This window comes from Apium graveolens, chromosome 9, assembly GCF_009905375.1.
Source record: "Apium graveolens cultivar Ventura chromosome 9, ASM990537v1, whole genome shotgun sequence".
Taxonomy (NCBI): Eukaryota; Viridiplantae; Streptophyta; class Magnoliopsida; order Apiales; family Apiaceae; genus Apium; species Apium graveolens.
The window spans coordinates 22,528,272-22,536,949 of NC_133655.1; positions in this window are offsets into that span (position 1 = coordinate 22,528,272).

Sequence of the window (8,678 nt, forward strand, 5' to 3'; positions counted from 1 at the left end):
ATTCTTCAGATGGCTCACTAGCTTGAGAAGGCAGCCTGTTAACAGCAACTTTGTCTCTGAGAAGAGATTCTGAAGTGTGTACAATGTTTAAAGTCTGTTCTGCCTCCACATTGCCCTGAGCAGCCAATAATTGATAGGCTGAAACAGGATGAGTAAAAGTGTCAGCATCCAAGGAAATGTTATCAATTACAGCTTTGTAATATTGCTGAAATTGTCTTTCCTTTTCTGCATCATCCACTTTCATTGACTCACTAGCAATGGCTGGATCCACCCTTATAGCTTCTGTACCTGCCTTTCTCTCATTTTCTCTATTTTCTTGCATCAGGGGCTCCCCCTGGCTCACACACACCCTCACACCCTCACCCTCACCTGCTAAGGTGGCACTCCTCTCACTCACTTTTGCCATGCTGGAAGAAATAGCATGCATATGGTGACTCTCAACCTCTCATTTTGCCTGGGAGCAACCCAGCCTCTCACTCAAAAGATCACTCCCTTCCCTCAAACCTAAAAGTGATTGTACAGTTACCATGTCCTCTACAGTTGGAATTGTTTCTGTTATGTGTGTAGAGACCATCAACGGATAGGGAGTATCCGTTGAAGTGGAAACTGATGGTATCAACGGATAACTGCTGTTAAGCTTATCCGTTGAAGAACAACCACTTGTCAACGGATGAGAGATATCCGTTGAAGAAGGAAAAGATGTAGATATAGAAAGTGACATAATTGTTGAATCTGTGTGAATTGATTTTAAGTGAGGTGACACAGATTCTTCAACTACATCTGAAAGAATTGGCTGATGATCCAACAAATCATCTAAAAGATGATGATCATCAGGTTTTGAGTGGGGCTCCTCCCTGAGTTTTAATGAGGGAGAATCAGGAATTGATGTGAATATCATATCCACATCCAGAGAGGGTGATTGAGAGTTTGATGATTGGTGTGTTTCTATTATGAGAGAATGGGGCTGTGACTCCACATTTTCTGGAATCACATCAAGCTGAATTTGAGAAGGCACACATACAGGTGGATGTATCTGTGCTGTGTGTGCCCCTTGTGTGGAAACTAGGGTCTTGGCCTTCTTCTTCCTTGAAAAGGCTTTAATTGGTGAATGTGTGGCTTCAGTGTCCCTCCCTCTTTTGGTCTGTGTCCCTGGTTGGGGACTATTTTCAATAATTGCACCCTTTTGGGAGGATGCAACTAGGGATGTGTTTGACTCTTTTGAACCACCACAGTCTTTTGAGAGACTGTGGCTTGGCTGGCTTGGGTACCACTCACTTCTCCCACCTTATCCTGGGGGGTTTCTTGATGTTCACCCCTCCCCTCACCACTCACACCCTGTTCACTCCCTTCAGGGTTTATGGTAGTTGTTACAACTGTTGTCTTTTGAGAAACAGCAGAGGTAGTTTTCTTTGACTTGAGTTTTGAAACTTTAGTTTTGGTGGCTTTGGTAGGAACCTGTTTGGACAAAGACATCCATTGCCATACTGGAAGACAAAGAAACAATGGGGTTGGAAATAGTAGGAGTTATAGAAGTGTTTACCTCACTTACCTGTGGTGCATTCATGATTGGCAAATATACCAATGGCACCTGGCTGTTGAGGTTCATTCTCAAAAGGTCTGCAAGGACCCTGTTCTCTTGTGCCCAGCATTTGAGTTTATTATTCTCATTTGATATAACCAATCCTTCAGCAACATGGTTAGCCAACAACATAAAAAATCTAGCATAGTAGATGTTATGTGGTCTATTAGCTTTGTTACCTAATCTGGAACCTAATTCTAGCACGACACAGTTGCTAAAATTAAAGTACCTATCAGAAACTAGCATATAAAGCATATTAACAAGAGATGAAGTTATGGCATCAAAATTGCTAATCTTCCCAGAGAAAACCTTAATAAAGGCATCTCCAAGAAAACTCCATTCTTTCCTAAGCCCTTTCCTTCTAATACTACCTAAACTAGCAGAATAAAAAGCATAGCCTATGGAATCTAACATAGCAGATACATCTTTATCAGTGTGTGGTATCATGGCATTATTCTCAGGCAGCTTAAAGCAAGACTGTATATCATTACAGTTAATGCAATAATCCTTACCTTTGAGAGAGAAGGCAATAGTCATATCTGTGGAGTTGAACTCTGCAGTTGTCCAAATCTCCTCAATCACCTCACAGTAGATGGTTGGGGCTTCCAGCATTGCATAGCTTAGTTTGCAGTTTTTGATGAAGTCCATCATCTTGTGATAATCAGAATGGGCTTCATTCTTTTCAACCAAGGCTACGAAATTATTCTTTTCATAAACAAATCATGTTTGAGACATAATTTTGACTACTGGTGCCATTGTTGTGAGTAGAGGTTGCAGAGAAAAACTTGAGAATTTTGGGAGAGAAGGAGAATAAAAATTGCAAGAAAGCGTAAAGTGAAAATTAGAATTCAATGGGCTTTTATACTTTCTTGAATTAAAACGTAATTAAAATGATTAAATGATACTTTCAAGCAAATTACAGCCGTTTAAGAATAAAGAAAACTGTAGAAATTCTGAAAACTGCCTTTAATATAAATATATACAATAGTGTATATCTGTATCAACGGTTAAGTAAAAGAATCAACGGCTGTGACTCACTTAAAGTAACTGATGTGACACTTCAACGGATAAGGTAAATAGTTATCCGTTGATGATCAACACTATTTTATCCATTGAGGGATAAAATTACCAGAAATGTATTTGTCTTTCAACGGATAATGATCATCTGTTGATAGAACAATTTTGGCTTTCAACAGATAGGGAATATCCGTTGATAGAATAAGTTTTACTAAAAGCCAACTTTGTTCTTGCAGCAAATTTATTTCAGGCTTCAAGACAGATTATATAGAGGACATAAATTTATGAATAATTAAGCATACCTAGCTCACTTACTAATCTTGTGAATGATGATTCATCAAGTGGCTTGGTAAATATGTCTGTAATCTGCTTTTCACTTGGAACAAAATGAAGTTCCACTGTATCTTTCATCACATGTTCCCTAATGAAATGGTACTTGATGTCAATGTGCTTGGTTCTTGAGTGCTGCACTGGATTTTCAGTAATGGCAATGGCACTTGTGTTGTCACAGAATATAGGAATTTTGTCAACAGTCAAACCATAGTCAAATAGTTGATTCCTCATCCATAGTATCTGTGCACAGCAACTACCAGCAGCAATGTACTCAGCTTCAGCTGTTGATGTAGAAACAAAATTTTGCTTCTTGCTGAACCATGACACAAGCTTGTTCCCTAGAAATTGACTGGTGCCAGTTGTGCTTTTCCTGTCTATTTTACAGCCTGCATAATCTGCATTTGAGTAGCCAATTAGATCAAAACCAGACTCTCTAGGGTACCAAATTCCTAGATTTGGAGTCCCTTTGAGATATCTGAAGATTCTTTTAATAGCCACTAAGTGAGATTCTTTAGGGTCAGCTTGAAATCTAGCACAAAGACATGTAGAAAACATTATATCAGGTCTACTAGCAGTTAAATATAAAAGTGAGCCAACCATGCCTCTATAACTTGAAATATCCACAGACTTTTCAGCCTTGTTTAATTCAAGCTTGGTGGCAGTGGCCATGGGAGTTTTTGCAGATGAACAATCCATTAAGTCAAACTTCTTTAAAAGATCATAAATGTATTTAGTTTGACTAATCAAAATTCCACCACTAACTTGTTTAACTTGTAAACCAAGAAAATAAGTTAGCTCTCCCATCATGCTCATTTCATATTTACTTTGCATTAACTTAGCAAACTTTTTACAAAGCTTATCATCAGTAGATCCAAATATAATATCATCTACATAAATTTGAACAAGTATTTTAGAGCCATTAACATTTCTAAAGGAGATAGTTTTGTCAACAGTACCTCTTGTGAAGTGATTATCTAGAAGGAATTTTGACAAAGTCTCATACCAGGCTCTAGGTGCTTGCTTTAGTCCATAGAGTGCTTTCAACAGATAATACACATAGTCTGGAAAGTTTGGATCTTCAAATCCTGGAGGCTGGCTTACATAAACTTCTTCCTCCAATTCCCCATTTAAAATGCACTCTTGACATCCATTTGATAGACTTTGAAATTGGCATGGGCTGCATAGGCTAGAAAGATTCTGATGGCCTCAAGTCTGGCAACTGGAGCAAATGCTTCATCAAAATCTATTCCTTCTTGTTGAGAATAGCCTTTAGCAACCAATCTGGCTTTATTCCTTATGACAATGCCATTTTCATCCATCTTGTTTTTGAATACCCATTTTGTGTCAATAGAACTCTTGTTCTTTGGCTTGGGTACCAGCTTCCATACTTTGTTCCTCTCAAATATGTTTAGCTCCTCTTGTATTGCTAAAATCCAATCTGGATCCAATAGAGCTTCTTCCACTCTCTTAGGTTCCTCCTGTGATAGAAAGCTACTATACAGACATTCATCTTGAGTAGCCCTTCTAGTTTGCACTTTAGATGTAGCATCACCAATGATCAGTTCAAAAGGGTGATTCTTGGTCCATTTCCTTTGAGGTGGTAGATTAGCTCTAGATGAGGTTGCCATCAGTATTGTCATGATGTGAGATAGAATGTTGATTGGTTGAAACTCCCCCTGAGTTGCTGATCCTTTGAAAGGAATTGGGAGCTCTATCAACTGATGAAGTGAATTGATTATCCGTTGACAGACTGTGATCAACGGATGCTTCATTATGAACTTCAACGGATGATGCACTTTGTCTTTCAACGGATGCAGCATTGCTTCTTTCAACGGAAGCTGAATTATGACTTTCAACGGATGCAACATTCTGTGCATTATCCAAAGGCAGATTCTGAATTCTTCTTGAGATGCCTTCTTCATCATTCTCATCTTCACTATCATCATAATATATCTCAATATTGTCAAATTTGAGTCCTTCATGATGTCCCTCATCTGTTAGTCCATCAATCTTTTTATCATCAAACACAACATGCACAGATTCCATGACAATGTTGGTTCTTAGATTGTAGACCCTATATGATTTTCCAGCAGAATAACCAACAAATATTCCTTCATCAGCCTTTGCATCAAACTTTCCTTTATGATCAGATTGATTCCTTAAGATGTAACATTTGCAACCAAAGACATGCAGAAAGTTTAAAGTTGGTTTTCTTCTCTTGAATAATTGATAGGGAGTCATGCCTTTTGCCTGATTGATTAGAGAAATATTCTGAGTGTAACATGCACAGTTAACAGCCTCAGCCCAAAAGTAAGTTGGGAGTTTTGACTCTTCAAGCATTGTCCTTGCAGCTTCAATTAGTGATCTGTTCTTCCTTTCCACCACACCATTTTGTTGTGGGGTCCTTGGAGCTGAGAACTCATGCATGATCCCATTTTCTTCACAGAACAACTTCATGGTTGAATTTTTGAACTCAGTTCCATTGTCACTCCTAATATTCCTTACTTTGAAATCAGGATGATTGTTGACTTGCTTGATATGATTGATAATGATTTCACTGGCTTCATCCTTTGATCCAAGAAAATAAACCCAAGAAAACTTTGAAAAATCATCTACAATCACTAGACAATATCTTTTTCTTGAAATTGACAATACATTGACTGGTCCAAAGAGATCCATGTGTAGCAGTTGTAATGGTTCATCAATTACAGATTCAAGCTTCTTACTGAATGATACTTTCTTTTGCTTTCCTTTCTGACAAGCATCACACAGTCCATCCCTTGTGAATTCAACTAGAGGCATTCCTCTAACTAAGTCCTTTTTGACTAGATCATTCATTGTCTTGAAATTCAAATGGGACAGCTTCTTGTGCCATAGCCAACTTTCAACTGCACTTGCTTTGCTGAAAAGACAAGTAATGGATTCTGCATCTGTAGAGTTGAAGTCAGCTAAGTACACATTTCCTTTTCTAACTCCAGTTAGAACCACTTTATTGTCCTTTTTACTTGTGACAATACAGGCTTCAGAATTGAAGGAAACAGTATTCCCTCTGTCACATAGTTGACTGATGCTCAATAAGTTGTGTTTGAGACCATCAACCAATGCAACTTCATCAATGATGACATTTTCTTTTAAAATCAAGCCATATCCCATAGTGAACCCTTTGCTGTCATCTCCAAAGGTTATGCTAGGGCCAGCTCTCTCCTTAAACTCTGTGAGCAGGGTGAAATCTCCTGTCATGTGTCTTGAACAGCCACTGTCCAAGTACCATAGATTCCTTCTTTTTCCCTGCACACAACAAAATCAATCAAGTTGATTTTGGTACCCAAGTTTCCTTGGGTCCAGCCTTGTTAGTCTTTTTCTTAGACTTCATTCCTCCTGCATCTTTTGACTTAGGTAACTTTGGGTCAACCTTGATCTCAGATGTGGTTGGTTGAAGTGTAGGGTTAGTCACAGAATCATTTAGCAAATTTGATTGAATTTGATAAGGCATAGATTGTGCAAACATGTTATTCCACATAGGCATATTGTATGGCATTTGAGGTATACTAAATGCAGTATAATAAGGATTATTAATACATGGCATGTTTGCAAAATGTGCATGGGGATTCTGATGAGACATAACAGGCATGTCATGCAGAGGTGATATAGACATGTTAGGCATGGAGGGATTTGAAGGCATGGGAGTATTTTTAACAGATTTGCAATTATCAGATAGATGATTAACACTTTTACAATACACACAGCTTTTTCTACGAGCATACCTATCAGGTGTGTAATTGTTATGTTTATTAATCCCTACCTTCCCATTTCTTTTAGATTTTCTTTTAGTTTCCATCTTATCCTCAACCAACTTAAGCCTATTTTTCAGCTGATCTAAAGTCATGTGTCCTATATTCACCTTACTGGCATCTTTGGATGTGCTGGCTCCTTCTTTGACAAAGTTCTTGAAAGTTAAATCATCCTTCTTATTGAGATTTTTATTTTTAAAATTACTTGCCTGTTTTAATTGATGAGCCTTCAACGGATGCTCCTTTTCTTCCTTCAACGGATAACTTTCATCATCCGTTGATTCTACATCCGTTGACAATCCATCAATTAATTCTAACTCCTTTTTGTTTTTCTTCCAGGCATTCTCACAGAATGATTCAATTCCCCGAACCTTGGCAATCTGAACACTAATATCCCTAGATATTTTCCAGGCCTTGATTACCTCTTGCTCACTTTCTAACTGTTTAGAAAGAATTTCTACTTTCTTAACAACTTCTTCTAGTTCACTCTCAACAGTCAAGCATTTAAGTTTTATCTTTTCAAGCTCAATTACCCGATCCTCTAACACAACATTCCTATCACTTAAAAATACATTATTTTCTTTGATCCTAGTGTTTTCTTTAGCTAGTGATTTCAGGGAAACACGCAAATGATATAATTCATTGGACATATCATTTATGGCTTCATTGCATTCATGTTTAGAAAGCTGAGAGATATCAGTAGTAATTACCAGGTTGCTTGATGAACTAGTTTCATTTTCATCAGAATTAGCCATCAGGGCTAGGTTGACATATTCTGTATCATCATCTTCATTGACCCCATCTGCTGCCCAATCATCTTGAGTGAGAAAAGCTCTTTCCTTTTGTTTGAGCAAATCAAAATACTTCTTTTTGTAATAAACTTGCTCAAATTTCTTTTTATCAGAGGTTGGCTTCCTACACTCACTTGCAAAGTGTCCACTCATGCCACAGTTATAACATTTGAACTTGGATTTGTCCACCATGTTTTTGTTTGGCTTAGTAAATTTTGTATTTTTCCTGAACTTCATCTTTGCAAACCTCCTGGACAGAAAAGCCAGATGTTCATCAATATCATCAGAGTCATCCTGACTGGAATTGTCTTCATCCTCAGCTACTTGCTCTTTACCCTTGCTTGATTCTGATTTGTTTATGCCAATTTTGAGACTTGGCATTGTCTTTTCCTCATTCCTGGCTTCAACCTTCTCACTGTCAGCTACAAGTGCAACTGATCCTCCTTTTCTCTTTCCCTTTTCCAACAGTTCATCTTGCTCCATCTCAAGTTCATATGTCTTCAAAATTCCATATAATCTTTCAAGTGTGAAGTCCTTATAATCTTGAGAATTTCTTAGAGAAACAGTCATAGGCTTCCATTCCTTTGGTAGAGACCTTAGAAATTTTAAATTGGAGTCCTTGACTTGGTACACTCTCCCATACAGCTTTAATCCATTCAACAGTTTCTGAAATCTGTTGAAGGTATCATTCAATGATTCTCCTTCTTCAAAGTGAAAATATTCATACTGTTGAATGAGAAGCTGCATTTTGTTTTCTCTAACTTGCTCAGTGCCTTCACAGATAAGCTGCACAGTATCCCAAATTTCCTTAGCAGTTTGGCTGTTGATGACATTGTCAAACATATCTTGATCCAGGCCATTAAACAGAATGTTCATGGCTTTCTTGTCCTTGTGGACCTCTTCAATATCTTCAACAGTCCATTCTGCCTTTGGCTTGCGAATAGACTGTCCAACAGCAACTGTTGCAGTAGCAGCTGTGGCCACCTTGTATGGGATGTGAGGACCATTTTCAATGCAGTTGATGTAGCTTTCATCTTGAGAGAGAAGATGTAAATGCATCTTCACCTTCCAGTGATGATAGTTATCTCTTTCCAGGATTGGAATCTTTACACCAATATCCTTCTTACTCATGATGTTAGCAGAATAGATCTTTAAACTCTTTGTATG